Source organism: Xenopus laevis, chromosome 7L (genome assembly GCF_017654675.1).
Source record: "Xenopus laevis strain J_2021 chromosome 7L, Xenopus_laevis_v10.1, whole genome shotgun sequence".
Lineage (NCBI taxonomy): Eukaryota > Metazoa > Chordata > Amphibia > Anura > Pipidae > Xenopus > Xenopus laevis.
Window position 1 is genome coordinate 22,836,543 of NC_054383.1, and position 17,004 is coordinate 22,853,546.

The window sequence follows — 17,004 nt, forward strand, 5'->3', positions numbered from 1 at the left end:
TTACAAAAAGTATAAAAAGGCAGGTTGCTTTTTTACCATTACCATTTTTATAATTATAATTTGGCTTTCAAACATGTTTTCATGTTCAGATTATGGTCCCACATAATGGAAAAAGCTGTGCAGAATTGCCTAACAAATTTGTCCTGAAGGCACTAAAAATGATCATTGTTCTTCCCAGTCATTAAATAAGCTCATACACATGCAGTTGTCACACAGTAAGATAAGATAGGGCTCATGTAACATAATAAGCTGTGAATTCAAAGGACTCTGTATGCTAACCTATATATAAGTGAATGTTGTTAGTTGTTTTCATTTATATGTGCTACAGTGACTATAAAACCAAGATATTAGTTGTATTAGTTGTTATTCAACAGGCTGTGAAAAATATTTTTATACTCCTCCCTTCCTTTTGCATGACAAATGCAAGAGAACATTTTATTGTCCAGGAAATGGGTGGTGGAGTGCTTCATTGTTTTTGAAAATTCTGGCTTTTAATTTCCAGTATCTTAGTTTTTATTGTGGCAATGGATTTTCATCAGGAACTGATAATAACATTTATTTTGTGAACATGTGGAATACTGACAGGCCACTTTTAGGAACATGATGGAGCAGTCATTTTGTTGGGTCTCGTAAAAATTAGGTCATATTCTATTACAAAATAGATCGTGTATCTAATAATTTAGTGTTTGCCACACAGTTTGGAGGGATTTCAGGACAGATTAAAAAGGTTATACATAAGAATTGGAACATTCTACAAGCAGACAGTAGCCTGAAAACAGTATTGCCTAGTCCCCCCACTATAGCTTATAAGAGAGGAGTCAGCCTCCGGAATCTTTTGGTGAAGACAGATCCGATAGAGTGTTACCAAAAACCACAGACCGGTTGGCTTGCCAATCGAAAAATGGGATGTTTTAGATGTCCCTCTTGTACTTCATGCAGATATATGAGCCCGAGTCAGCATTTTAATCATCCCCATATGGGTAAAAGATTTGCCATTCGATCACACATCACATGTACTACTACACATGTGATTTATTTAATAACTTGCCCATGTGGTCTTTCTTATGTCGGTAAAACTGATCTTACATTGCGCCTTAGGATGCATGCCCACCGTTCGGCTTTAAGTACAGCATTTAGGGACAACTATACCTCGAAGCCTGTTGCCAAACATTTCTTAGAGAAAGGTCATCACCTACCAACATTTAAATATATTGGTATAGACCACATTCCTCCACTTAGGAGAGGGGGTGATAGGTCCAAAATGCTTCTCCAGAGGGAATGCTTTTGGATTAAGAAACTTAATACATTGGCACCCCACGGTCTCAATGAGCAGTTTTCCTTGTCGTGCTTTTTGGAACAGAGATAAAGATTTAATTAAATGTGCTATATCTGTGCCGAGGTTGTTACACAAAGTTTGAATTGATACGGTTTATCTTAGATTACAATAATGTATCTGATTTAATAAACATGTTTGAGAGTTGTTTAAATGATCATTGATACTGTGACAACCGGCTGGTTCTATGTGTTAGTGATTTTTCAGTGACTTCATTTCCTGTTTAGGCCCATAGAAGAGTATAAAGTTTTTGTTTTAACCACATGTTGTATCTTGATAACGGTCCAAGATCAGAACCGAAACGTCGATGCATGTATTATGCTCTTTTAAAATTTAATAAATAAATTAAGTTTTTAAAAAATTCCAGTGTGTGCTGCTAACTATCCATGGACTGTTCGGATTAGAGTGTGGCTGCCTTTGAACATATATATATATACACACAATATATTTTTTGTTCAATAAATTCGATTATTTTTGGCTGGTGAGATGTATAGGTCTGTAACGCATAAACAAGATCAGTCATTGCCCATTTTTGTTTTATTTTTAATTTTATTTAACAGGATAAGTTTAAAGGCCATTCTTAAACCGTTATACAATATTCATACAATATACAAGTTCACACAATATCTGTTCTATGTGTATGAGGACTTACATTTGATCAAGCAGCCCCACGCCCTGAATAAAGTCACATACTGTATATCTGAATCATCATAATAGTCAAGAAACATTCCATATCATTTTATTTGACCTTCCTCTGCTTTGAGCTCCTTAGTACAGTCTACCCCTCTGTTGAGAACAATGACATAGTGGTGTTTGTTTGTCTTTCTAATTTTTATTTTTAGACATTTTAAGGTACAGGTCCGGTATTTGGTCCAATGTCTGGTGCTGGTCCTTTTAGTTTAAGATATTCACTACACAATATAATAGTCTTCGTGTAATTGGATCTTTCTGGAAATTGGGTTGCCAGATAAGGGATCCCATACCTGTATATTAAATTTAATGATACAAAGTACAGCACTCAGGTCTGTTAAATGTGTTATACATGTTTGCATTTATCTAAGGATTCTAGTTACATTATAGGTGCTCAGATATTACTAAAATGCAACCTACTTAGGGTCGGACTGGGCCAGCAGGGCACCGGGAAAAAACCCGATGAGCCACTGGCTCTCATGGGCCCTGCTGGCCCAAACTCGCTCCTTGCCTGAATAACATCACTGCACTCCCTGACCTTCCTCTCCTGCCCTGGTCATCGCAAAAAAAAAGTACGCTCATGGGGGAAGGGCTGCAGCAGGGGCGGGGGGCCAGAGCGGGATTTGTGGCAGGGCCAGGCCCATCCCCCAGTCCGACCTTGAACCTACTTTCAATGATCCTATCCCATCAAGTTTAGGAAAGAGCTATTTACCATCACACATTGCCCATGAGACCAATGAAAGGCCATTTTTCCCTTGGAATCAATGCATATAATAACAAATCAGTATCTTATGCTAAGGGTGCCCAAAAGGTACATTATGATCTTCCAGTAGATCTTGAACTGGTGTCTAGAGTGGAACAGTTTCCTAAAAATCCTTGAAATAAAATTGGGATCAGAAATAGCTCTATCCATAAAAGTTTAACACTTGAGGTGGTAGATACCTTCTCTGAAAGGAGAGGTAAAGCTTAACTAAGAAGTAGGGTAGAAATGTTGTACATTATGTTTTTGGCTTCTGTACCAGCCCAAGGCAACCACAGCCCATTAGCAGTGAAGATTTGCGTCTTTAGAGATGCCCCAATAGACCTCCATCTTCTTTTCTGCTGATTAACTGCACTGCACGGCTTAGGGGCCAACTTGTAATATAAGGTGTAAAATAGAATATAAAAGTCAAGGCAGCTTAGTAATTAATTCTTATTCACATTATATGGCAGCTCTGAAACCAGTGCAATTCCTATCAGAATGTCATTATGGGCCCAGTAGCATCAGCTTCTGTGACATGTGAATCTCACTTTCTACTTGATAATTTGCAACGACCCCCTACGTTTAGCTTCTCAACAGCTGTCACTGACACTCCAGAAACCCAGATGGTGAGCTCCTGAGACAACTATGAAGGCCTGGATCATTACTATTATAAAATAACTGAACCTTTAGGCTGGTGCAGTAAGTTCAGTATCTAAAATACAGTATTTCTAGCCACAACTTTCCCTTGTTTGTTGTAGTTATACAGGAGCAGTGACCAGCTCCATGTTGTAGCTCCCACCCTTCCCAACTATACTCAGGTGATCCCACTGGTGTCTAATAAAAGGGCAGCCAAGTTTGGGAGTTTTACTTTGAAAGCAGCAAGTAAGTTGCAGGTAAAACCTAGTCCCTTTGTAAATTGTATAATGAAGCAATAGAATTCTTAATGAATCAGATGAAAATTAAGCATTGGACTGGCCAGATATGGGATGACTTTGACGTAGTTGGCCAGCTTAAATATATTGCAATATATGGACAAACAATCCCTGTTTTGTTTAAAGGGTAAGGCATTTTTCAATAGCAGTATGCACAAAATGTCTCTGTCTTAAATATATTGATAATGGGTTCAGAGGATTCTTGTATTTGTCTATATGTATTTTGTGGTCACAGCCTCATTGCACCCCCGCCTAATGGTTTTAAAAATTAGTGGTGAGCACAACTTTCCCTTGTTTGTTATATTTCTAGCCACATGTGTTTTTAGGGTTTACTTCTCCTTTAAAGCAGACCCTGAATTAGAAAAGCCTGGGCTACTCTGCCTTATACAGTTACATATTTATGCGTGTTTTTGTCCATACCTTTCTACATTATTGGCGAGCCATAAATCTGCCCAAGTGGTAGATTACAAGGACTGAACTTGCCCACCTAGAAGCAATTTCTGAGTCAATGTTTTGTTCTGCAGAAGTGAAATAATTTCCAAGTTATTCTACATGATTGATGGTTTGTCAGGGAAAGTAGCGCAGGAACTTCTGTCATATTCAACATATAGCCTAAGGTACCAAGCCATAGTATAGATACATTATTACTAATACTGTGGCTCAATGAAAAACCCATCCAAGCTGTGCCTGTGCACCGATCTCTGTGAATGAGTCAGGATTTTGTACCAGGAAGCAAAGGATTATCTTAAAGGGCTTACAAACAATTTGGGTTGTTATTAACATAAAAAGAGGGCAATTATTAATTTGAAATAACAAAAGGAGAACTTGTAACTGAGCATCGCAATTTCAAAGTAAAGGTAGAAGTTTGGGTCTATTGAATACAGGTGTTTATTTTGCATGATGTGCACAAGTTGCTCTCATATGTAAACACAAAACAGCCTTTGTTGTTATGAGAATAAAGCAAATCCAGGTACAGAGAAGTATACATGATAAGTGGTTCACTGGAGCAGGGTGTTTGATGTGGGCCCAGTGCAGGTCTAGTTGTTAGGAGAAATACTGGTTTGTATGGAACCAATGGAACTGCAGGTTAAATGAAATTTAATGGAAACAATTGAAAATGCATTGACAGACAGAAAAACAAAGCCCTTGAGGCAGGCTGAGGGTCAGGGCTAGCAGCAAGCAAGAACATGTCCTTTAGATAAACTGAAAGTCAAGGGCAGACAACAATAATCCAGAAAGCAGGCTGAAGGTTGGGACCAGCAGAAAGAAACCAGGGTCAGATAAAAGGCCAGTCAAAACCAGGAAGATCAGCTGGAACAAGGACAGGGCAGGAACAGGACTTATGGGAATGGGAACTCTGGATCAGGACAGGAACGGGATCTCAGGAAAAGGAACAACTCGGGCGCAGGAACACGAGGCTTGGACTAGGCAGATGGGCTAATGATCCAGCACCAGGGTATAGGGAAGGCAGGCTTCTGGGCTACTGCAAGGCTACAACCACACTGCCTCCTGTGGCTCAAACAAGAGGATTGTCAGGTACCATAGTGAGTTAGAAGGTGATAAACCTCCCCTGCGCTTCCCACTCGGACATGAACACTGAGAATGAGAACAGGAAGGAATAGCAGGAGTGCCAGGAAACCCACAAGCAGCAATGAAAAGGTCTATAGGTTTCAGGAGACAAGGCCCTTAACTGCAGAAAGAAGTTGTAGTCAACTTGAAACAATGGTGAGGGAATATGCTGGGGTCAAACAAGAAGATCAGTAGCCAAGGATCAGAAGCCAAAGGAATACACAAAGAGAAGCCAGGACTAAGGTGTAATTAGAATACAGAAATCAGTAAATGCAGAAAAATTGCTCAGCGTCAGCCAAAGAAGATCACCTCACACTGGACTCTGCGGTTATTTCTACTGAATGCACGTGTGAGAATGCTCGAGCAAGTTCATCGATGTGCACGCTTAAATGCAGACCTGCATCGAGATGTACATGTAAGGACTCCAGCATGCACAGACCACTGCTGAAACCATTCCTGGATGTGTGTGGAGTAGCACACATGTGACTAACAGCAGTCTTGGCACCAAACACAGACAGACACTCTGACAAAGAGTAGCAGACAGTATATAACAGGCTGACACTAGTAAAGAGCATAAACATTGCGACATTTAGTGCACTTGCACAGGTTCTTCTAATTACAGGGATGAATTTGCAGCTAGTTGGGGGGTCAGTTATAGCCATGTGTCCTAAGAGCAAGTCAGATCTACATGGCATTCTATCCAGGGAATCATGTCCCCAATGCCACATATTTTCTCTAATCACTATTTCGCCAACTAAAACCTGCAACCTGCTGAGATGCCATAGATTCAAAGTGAAGTATATCTTTAAAATTCAAGCAGATATTGCTGATATTGAAGTTTTTACAAATTAGGAAAAACTTAAATGGTGTGAAACCCCCCAGCCTTGGAGCATTTCTTAAAACATTTGCTGCATTTCAAAGCTTTCATGCGTACATTTGCTATAAATAGATCACTTTATTTTTGATAAATTATAATGATTTTATCTCTGCAGTACATCAGTGATGAACCCAGAGATAAAATTAAAAGTACAATTTAGGCAACTAATTGATTTGCTTGTTATTGGATCATACACCCAATCTTATCTCTACACATTTAAAGGCGAACTAAAACCCCCAAAAAGAAAAGCCCCTACCTACTACCTTAAATAGTCCTCCCTCCCTGTTTCCCCCCCAGCATAGTTAATTAAACCCTAATGTGCCATTAACACAGTACTCATGTATCGGTACAGAGTAAACACAGCGCCGCTCATGGGCGACATCTTCCAGCTCTTCGGGATTTTTCATTATGCGAACGACATATCGGCGCATCTGCAGTTGGAGCAGTCTTCCAGTTTGTAGCAAATGTGCATGAGCCAAAAGTGCTGGAATTGCAGAAGGCAAGGAAGAGGACCTGAAGAATCCCGAAGAGCTGGAAGATGGCGCCTATGAGCTCCGCTGCGCTTACACTGCACCGATATGTGAGGATTGTGTTAGGGGCAATTTCAGGGGTAATCAACTATGCTGGAGGGAAGCAGGGAGGGGGCACTGTCTAGGGCAGTAGGTAGGGGCTTTACTTCTCCTTTAAGGTGTTTGAATTTCTGGGCCATGGGGACATTTAAATACATTTTAAATCCCATAAGCAACCAGGGGCTGATTTAGTAACTATACAATAAAGAGAAAATGTATGTAAAATTGTGAACAAATTAATCACAATTGCATTTTTTATATATCAAAAACCATAGCTAATAATTAATAAATTAGTCCCAAGTGGTATCAATTAGTACAAATATAACAGCATTTTAACATGATAATTTAAACTTGAGCCTCAAACAGTCAGCTGTAGATTTGCAGCTGCTCAAATATCAAAATGCACCAGAGAATGAGCCCTTAATGCACCCACCTCTATAATGTATGATTTCCCTTTGTAACCAGGCAGAGAGAGGGCAACCTATTCAGGTTTAAACAAAAAAAAGATCCAACATTCCTTGTTAAATCCATTGTTCTGTTTCTTTGAACGTCTTTTGTCCAGGTCTTCAGTACTGTAATACTTTACTATTTCTATTAACTGACACAGAAACAAACCCAAGGCTGTTTACCCTACCAGTGAACCAGTTCTTTTGTCTGTGATCTAAGACTTTATCAGGGAAAATACAGATGAAATGTGTTCTTTGCTAGTCTGTCTGGGACACTGAAAGGCTGATGACGCGGGGTGCTTCCTTAATTCCTGGCCAGATGAGAGGCAACCCCTCCAAATATAATTAAATGCCACCTGGATGCAAATGCTAGAGCCCTAAGGGGTGCAAGAGAGCGCCTATAAGTGATAAATTAAGCACTCACTTGCACCTCAAGTAAACTGCCTTCTATTCCCTGTGCTGGATTAAAATCAGAGGTGCAGCCTGCCAGAAAGCATTTCTTTTTTTTTTTATACATCTTTCTTTTTTTTTTTTTTAAATATATTTTTATTGGTTTCTGAAGTAAAGCAAAACAAGGGGGGGGGGGGTACAGAGAAAGCATTTCTCTCCTAAAGTGCAGGCACAAGTCACATGACCAGGGGCAGCTGGGAAATTGACAAAATGTCTAGCCCCATGTCAGATTTTAGAATTGAATATAAAAAAATCTGTTTGCTCTTTTGAGAAATGGATTTCAGTGCAGAATTCTGCTGGAGCAGCACTATTAACTGATTCATTTTGGAAAAAACATTTTTTCCCCATGACAGTATCCCTTAAACATACATGGGGTTGGTTAAGCTATAAGAAAAGAGTGTATAACAGTTCAATCAATGAAAAACATTTGTTGCAAATTGTGTTAGATATCTTTTTTGTAACATCTGGGATCAAATAGGCAACAATAAAATCTTATGGGGTTTAATGTGCCTTGATTATTCCGGAAGAGAGAATTTATACAGATTTAAATTGTCATTCTCTCATGGGTTAATTAACAAAATGCGTAACACATGTGAATAAGCGCTACAGCTGGAGTTGCTTTGTCCGTAGCTGGTGCCCTTGATAAGCTCGAGAGCTGCACCTTCTAGTGGATTCTGACTCAGGTTCTGTGCTTCAGTAGCTTTTGGGTTGGCACTGATTACAATAAAAAAAATTGATTCAAAATCTGGAAGACCGATTCATCATGTGCCCATGATTCAAGACCTTTCGGGTTGGCACTGGATCATAAAGTAACAATACAAATTGAAGCAAAACCTGGAATCAACCAATGTGTTTGCTTATACTGAAAAGAGTCTTTGCTTCACACACTAAAGGCTTAATTTATTTACAAACTCAATTCCTGATTCCCCTTGCCATTTTCATGCAATAAGCCAGGAGACCAGATTTTAACATTTAATTGTATTTTTCATGCAATGACATTTCCCCATTAGAGATATTTATTTATTAGAGATATTTCTTTCTCGACATATAATAACCCTGAACCATGCAGCATGCTTTTACAGAGACTGAGCGGCGTTTAGATACCAAGTTACAAATTCAAGAAGCAAATTTTCTATTTTCCTATTGATTCGATGATCATATCCAAAGTACAAATCTAATAGTAGTGTATTAACGAGTGGCATTCAAAGACTGTATTATTAATACATGATTGATTCAGTGACTACTACTAAAAGCATCCTAACAGTTAAAATGAAAAGTATCTGTGCTTTGTAGATCATTTCATTAGATGCAACTAGTTATGCAGCTCATATCTCTACTCTAAAACCAGGAGTTTTTGAAGAACCATTTATTGAAGGGGTTATTTATCAAAGGTCACATAAAGAGTGATATTCTGAGACATTTTGTAATTGGTTTTCATTTTTTTATTATTTGTAGTTTTTGAGTTGTTTAGCTTTTTATTCAGTAGCTCTCCTGTTTGCAGTTTCAGTATCGGGTTACTAGGTCCAAATTGCCCTAGCAACCTAGCAAGAGACTGGAATATATCGGTGAGGACCTGAATATGAAGATGAGTAATAAAAACAGCAATAACAATAAGGGGCAGATTTATCAAGGGTCGAAGCGAATTCGAGGGAATTTTCGAAGTGAAAAAATTTGAAGTAATTTTTTGGATACTTCGACCATCAAATACGATATTACGACTTTGACTTCTAATTCGATTCGAAGTAAAATCGTAAAAATGTTCGACCATTCGATAATCGAAGTACTGTCGCTTTAAAAAAACCTTCGGCTTTGATACTTCGCCAAATTAAACCTGCCGAAGTCCTATGTTAGCCTATGGGGACCTTGTAGAGCATTTTTCTAAGTTTTTGGAACACAATGTAAAATGGCTCGATCGATTGCTGAAATCCTTTGAATTGTTCGATTTTACTTTGACCGCAGGATACCCAAATTCGATGAAAAAACTTCGAAGTATTTCAATTCGATGGTCGAATTTCAAAGTATTTTTAACTTCGAAATTCGACCCTTGATAAATCTGCCCCTAAATGTGTAGCCTTACAGAGCATTTGATTTTTAGATGGGGTCAGTGACCCCCATTTCAAAGCTGGAAAGAGTTAAGGCAAATAAAAGAAAGAAAAAAAAAACAATTAAAAAAAAATAATGAAGACTAATTGAAAAGTTGCTTAGAATTGACCATTCCATATTATACTTAAAATTAATGTAAAGGTGATAACTTAGGGGCCCATTTACTTAGTTCGAGTGAAGGAATAGAGGAAAAATAGTTCGAATTTCGTTTTCTTGGCTACTCGACCTTCGACTTCGACTTCAAATCAAAGATTCAAACTAAAAATCGTTTGACTACTGTCTCTTTAAAAAAAACTTCGACCCCCTAGTTCGCCACCTAAAACCTACCGAGGCCAATGTTAGCCTATGGGGAAGGTCCCCATAGGCTTCCTAACAATTTTCTGATCGAAGAATAATCCTTCGATCGATGGATTAAAATCCTTCGAATCTTTCGATTCGAAGGATTTAATAGTTCGATCGAACGATTATTCCTTCGATCGTTCGACCAAACGAATTGCGCTAAACCCTTCGACTTCGAATATCGAAGTCGAAGGATTTCAATTCGGCAGTCGAATATCGAGGGTTAATTAACCCTCGATATTCAACCCTAGGTAAATTTGCCCCTTACTGTTGCCATGCCCGTTTGTTATTGGTCCATAAACACCAAGCTATCCGGTTGCACAATACAGCAGTATAAAACCCTGTGACCTGGGGCTGTAGGAGGCTTGGGTTTAATTCATTTGTTAGATACTTGTGGCCCTAGCAAGTCATTTAATCTCTCTGCGCCTCAGGCACCAAACTAAGATATGAAGCTCCAAAGAGCAGGGACTTAAACATTCAGACATTCAGAACTGGCCTCAAAGCTCATTTTCTTTGGCAAGAATATCCAGATAAATGTATAATTGAGTAGAAATTACAGAAAGGACTCTTGCCTTCTATTCAATACGTTCATATGATCCTATAGTATTTATGCTGTAACATAATGTGAGTTGTGTTACAAGTCTTTGGGGATGATTTGCGTCCAATACCTTAGGAACATCCCACGTTCTTTGTATTTTTGTGCACCTTTCCGGAGTGAAAATGGCTGTAAGGTGATATCTAGTCTTTCTTATTCTCTCAGACAAAACAGATAGAATGATTTAAAGGGGTGGTTCACCGTCAAACAACCCTTAGGCTTTACTAAGGCGGAAATCAGATGTGGACTCCCAATTGATGAATATCACCTTCAAACAACTACTTGGTTTCAGATAGATCACCAGAAATCTTGACTTTTTCCATTGACTTTCTATTTTCTATGTGTGACCGTTTTTCTAATATTGTAGTGTAACGTGTCATTTTTCACCTTCTAAAGCAACTTTGGGATGGGGGGTCGCCGACCCTGTAAACAGTTCTAAATTAATACATATAGTTAATACATTTCTTGTCTTTGTCCCTGCTGAGCAGAATCTCTGGGTTTCATTACAAGCAGCTGTTAGAATTGATACAATAGTTGCTAATACTCCAGAGATGCTGCTGAGAAATGTATCAACTCAATGTTGCAAAATTGTAACAGTTCAGAGTCTGCACCTGAATTACTGAGCTGCCAGACTCAAACACCAGAGACAGAGACATTCAACTTTAAACTTAGATTTTGCAAAAACAGTAAAAAATAAATAATGTAAAGTAATTGTAAAAAAGTCTTTATTTCTGGGGAACAATCCAAGAACAACGGAATTGAAAAAAAGTGATTGGAATGTGAAGTTGACCTTCGAATTAACTTTTAGTATGATGTAGAGAGTGATATTCTGAGACAATTTGCAATTTGTTTAAATTTTTTATTATTTATGGTTTTTGAGTTATTTAGCTTTTTATTCAGCAGCTCTCCAGTTTGTCATTTCAACAATCTGGTTGCTAGGATCAAAATTACCCCAGCAACCATTGATTTGAAAAAGAGACAGGAATATGAATAGGAGAGGCCTGAATAGAAAGATCAGTCATAAAAAGTAGCAATAACAATAGGGGCAGATTTATCAAGGGTCGAATTTTGAAGTACACAAAAACTTTGAAATTCGACCATCGAATTAAAAAACTTTGAATATCGAATTCGAAGTTTTTTCAACAAATTTGGCAATCCTGCGGTCGAATAAAAATCGTTCGAAACTAGCGAACGAAGGATTTCTATTCGACCAAAACTTAGAAAAGTGCTCTGGAAGGTCCCCATAGGCTAACATTGCACTTTGGTAGATTTAATACAGTGAAGTATGAAGTCGACGTTTTTTTTAAAGAGACAGTACTTCGATTATCGAATAGTCGAACGATTTTTACTTCGAATCGTTCGAATCAAAGTGAAATGGTCGAATATAGTCTATTCGGTGGTCGAAGTGCCCAAAAATTTACTTCGAAATTATAACTTTTTGAAATTCGAACCATTCACTCGAGTTTAGTAAATCTGCCCTAAATGTGTAGCCTTACAGAGTATTTGTTTTTAGATTGACCCCCATTTGGAAGCTAGAAAGAGTCAGAAGAAGAAGGCAAATAATTCATAAACTATAAAAAAGCTAAAATGAAGGCCAAGTTTAAAGTTGCTTAGAATAAGCCATTCTATAACATAGTAAAAGTTAAAGGTGAACTACACCTTTAAGATATTTTTTGTTTGCAAATCAGTAAAGGGAAAGTGGCAAAATTAAATTTTTTTTGCATAATTTGGGATCATCTTTCAAGTAAAGTAGAAGCAGTCATGTTTTTTTTTATTAATTGAAATATTTCATGAGCTCAAGGGTAGACAGCAGCCAATCAGCATCAGTAACATCCCGGTGGTGTAAATGAAGTGCAATAGTGAAGACTGGAATTTGTTACGGCTTGTTCCTCTACTTGACTCTAAACCATCACTGCTATAGTCACAACCAACCCATATCATTAGCCGTGTGCAAGCTACGTCAGATGCAATGTTATAGCAACCAAACATCCTCTAGAAATTGCTGCTGACTTTACAATGAGCTTGCATGAAAATATATAGGGAATAAAGTACCCCCTTTTGTAAAATATAAGGATATTATAAGTTACCGAGGAGTTTCATGACCATATAAAAACACGAGGCCGAAGGCCGAGTGTTTTTATACAGGTCATGGAACTCCGAGGTAACTTCTAATATCCTCATATTTTACAACTGGGGGTACTTTATTTATTATAATACACAAATTTCAATGAGTCATGTGACAGAAATGACATCAGAACTCACCGTTTATAACTGATGACATCAGAACTCACCGTTTATAAGGATATAATTTACAGGATATTCATGGCTTTTGTGTATTATATAGGGAATAAAGTACCCCCTATTGTAAAATATAAGGATATTATAAGTCACCGAGGAGTTCCATGACCATATAAAAACACAAGACCGAGTGCTTTTATACAGGTCATGGAACTCAAGAAAACACAAGTTTTAGTGAGTCATGTGACAAAAATGACATCACTACTCACCGTTTATAACTGATGACATCACTGGTCACCGATTTATAAGGATATCATTTACAAGATACTCATGGCTTTTGCGTATTGTAAACACATAAAGCCTATTAACTCTTTGCATGCCAGCACTGTGTATAAACCCACCTTTGGTATGGAAGATCTCAGGTTTTATAAAGAACTAAATATGTTGTTGTTGTTGTTTTCAAATGACGGCCAGAATTGCATTGTTCTTATATGATGGTACTCACTTTAAAAAAAAAAAAGCATTGTATGTAACTGACTTGAAAGCTGATAACGTCAGGGTCAGCCTTTAGACTCCCTTCCAGCTTTGGGATGGTTCACCTTTAAGTTAACGTTTTAGTATGGTATAGAATGTTAAATATCTAAGCAACTTTCACTTGGCCTTCATTTATTTTTTTTGCAAGTTTTCTGCATGGTTGCTAGGATAATTTGGCCCTAGCAACCAGATTGCTGAAACTGCAAACTGGAGAGGTGCTGAATAAAAAGCTAAATAACTCCAAAAGCACAAATAATAAAAAAAGAAAACCAATCGCTAATTGTCTTGGAATATCACTCTCTCCTCCGTCCTTAAAGGGATTGTTCATCTTTTACTATGATGTAGAGAGGGATGTTCTAAGACAATTTGCAAATGGTTTTAACTTTTGGTTTTTGAGTTATTTAGTTTTTTAGTATTTGGGGGCATATTTATCAAGGGTCGAATTTCGAATTGAAAAAACTTCGAAATTCGAATTCAAAAAGACCAACCGAAATTAAGACGAAGGTTTTTTTTGGTCAGATAGGTCCGTTTTTGATCGAATAGGTCCATATTCGGTCCATATTCGGCCTAATTCTAATGGATCGATTAGATTAGAAGTTTTTCCCCAAAAAATCTTAGATTTTTCAAAGACCACCAATTGACTCCAAATGGGTTCTACGAGGTCCCCCATAGGCTAAAACAGCAATTTGGCAGGTTTTAGATGGTGAATGGTCAAGTTGAATTTTTAAAGAGACAGATTTTTTTCTAAATTCAAATCGAATTTGGATTAATGGCTAGCTGAAGAACACAAAAAATAGCTTGAAATTCCAATTTTTTTTCATTCGAAAAATTACCTCGACCTTTCATCAATCTGCCCCTTAGTCTCCAAGGGTCCATTTTCCTTGCAGCCATGCACTTATTTGTTTCAGAGACTGGAATATGACTAGGAGAGGCTTGAATCAGGGCCGGAACTAGGGGTAGGCAGAGTAGGCACGTGCCTAGGGCGCAAAGCTGGAGGGGCGCCAGGCATGCACCTTCTCTGCCTCTGCTATCCCCTAGTCCGGTCCCTGCTTTGGCCGATGTGTGCGTTTGCGCGAGTGCACATTTGCGAAAAATACTAGTGCGCATGCTCGAAAAACAAAACTGCGCGTGCGCACTCGTATTTTTTCGTGCATGCACACTTGTGTCTTTTCGCGCATGCGCACTCGCGGCACTGGCCTGAATAGAAAGATGTGTTATAGAAAGTAGCAATAAAAATACATTTGTAGCCTTACAGGTCATTTGTTTTAGATGGGGTCAGTGACCCCCCATTTAAAAGCTATAAAAAAATAAATAATGACAACCAATTCAAAAGTTGTTTAGAACTGGCCATTCTATCACATACTTAAAGTTAACTTAAAGGCGAACCTACCCTTTAAAGTTCTTTTAAAGGTGAACACCCCATTTAAGCCATTGAAGAATGCGTCCGGCTGTAGCACGACAAGTGTCATCGGATACACTTATAAAGGAACACTGTAGGTAGCAATCCTTTAGCGACACTAACCTGACGATGGAACTAGGTAGGGGGTACAAACGTTTCAAAAAGTGATTTTAAATTGCAGATATGCTGCATTTGTACATAGAAGGCCAGCCTGATTGTTCATGGATTGTATGGTTTGTATCTTCATACATGCAAAGAACTTCAGCTAGGGTCCAGCTAGGATTTTCTTAGCCTTCTTGGCTTGACCAATTAAAGACATGAAAATACGAAAAAAAGAGCAGGGCTGTCCGGGAATCAAATGGATCCGCAGGACCAAAATGTTTTAGTTAAAAAATAGTACTTTATTAGTCAAAATTAAAAAGTATCCTTGCATCTCCATCCGCCCAACGCATTTCGTACCCACAGGGGAACAAAGTCATGGGCTAAAGACATGGACATTATACAGTTAACTGTGTTGAATACATAAATCAGGTTCCTATTCTGCATTAAACAAATGGAGAGTTCTGGAATTAAATATTTAACTAATACTTGTGCAGGAGACATTAAACCCTCTATAGTAAAGTATATAAGCCTCACTCTTCTTTATGCTCCATTCTTTCTATTTATACAGGCAGGTGCTACAATGCCGAGAGTTTACAACCCGAAGGCAGATTTTTTTTTTCTTTCTTTTTTTCAGATTATGGGTTTTAGGGTGGAGTGAAAATTTAAAACCATGCCACACCTTTGTCCGGACTTGTCTGAGAAATGAAGGGACGGGAGAGAGAGAGAAAGACTGGGATGTAGAGATTAAATAAAAGAAAAAGTGTACATTCTTGAAGAATCAGTCAGCCCCAACACACCTCAAAGGACGTGTAAATAAGTGTAGGAGGGCACGGAATTATAAAAAGGAAACGGTTTTGGGGGAAAGACACAATTTGGCCGCTGTTGTTTCCAGAATTTCTTCTCCTATAGGAAAACCCAAGGTATGTACATTTTAGATGGAATGCACTTTGCAAGGTGGACTGTGAAGGTAGTTTGCCTTTTAGATGCTAGGATTCGTTGATGATGTTTTCTGTTTATCAGGCTTCTGTATCTCAAGCAGCGAAGAGCTGTGTGTAATTACTAAACCCTTGCACTGTTGACTGGCATTAGAAAGCAACTAACAGGTTTGCAGAGGTTAATGCTGATGTAGTGAAAGATATTCTCCAGGTAGCATTTGCTCCACTATTTGCCACCCAAGACTTTGTTTATTCTTTGATAATAAGATTAGATTAATGTATCCCTTGTTGCTTGGAAAGATTTGTTTTTTGTTCTGTAAGGTGTTTCCTTTCCTATCAGACAAAGTGAGTCACTGGTTTGGGACTGTGGGACTTACAGCTGATGTTTTTTTTAATGAGTTACTGGCTGTTTTGATTTTTTTATTTTAAGAAAATAATATTTTATTTTACATATGCGTATAATACCTACCACAGTATGGCTTAAGGAGCTTTAAGTACATATAAATCATAAGCTATCGCCTAGGCAGTAGGTTAGACCCAGGGAGGCAAGTATAAGGCTGCTCTTGTTTTTCTGTTCTTCACAAGAGCTGGTGAGAAACGAATGTGAATGTTCTGTGGGAATCTGATCTGCTTATGTCTTAAAGGGGTTGTTGTTTGATTAATTGTTAGTATGATGTAGAGAGTGACATTCTGAGACAATGTGCAATTGCTTTTCATTTTGTATTATTTGGGGTTTTTGAGTTCTTCAGCTTTTACAATTACAATACAATTACAATAAATTTGTAGCCTTTGTTTTTTACATGGGGTCAGTGACCCCATTTGAAAGTCGGAAGAAGAAGGCATATAATTCAAAAACTATAAAAAAAAAAAGAAAAAATTAAAACAAATTGAAAAGTTGCTTAGAATTAACCATCCTATAACATACTAAAAGTTGATTTAAAGGTGAACCAACCCATTTAACCTCAACCAGCCCTACATGCACCCTATTCTCTCCCCCACATTTATGCCTGGCCAAACCTGGGGGGAATCGGTTGTTTGTTTATTTTTTGAGTCTCTAACATGTTCCTATTTGCTGAAAATAGGACACCATTCAGATTTATACTGTTCCATTAATATTATTATTAAAGGGTCATTATACAACATACAGTATC

The 17,004-nt window shown here is 38.0% G+C and overlaps 1 protein-coding gene across 3 annotated transcripts in view; it reads left to right on the forward strand.

The window, feature by feature from the left end:
• Positions 1-15,608: 15,608 nt before the first annotated feature.
• Positions 15,609-17,004, forward strand: part of col17a1.L (collagen, type XVII, alpha 1 L homeolog) — a 50,388-nt gene continuing 48,992 nt past the window's right edge. For all 3 annotated transcript variants that reach the window (XM_018225218.2, XM_018225219.2, XM_018225220.2), the window contains exon 1: positions 15,609-15,838. The gene's annotated coding sequence lies outside the window, so the exon portion shown is untranslated. The remainder of the gene's footprint in view (positions 15,839-17,004) is intronic.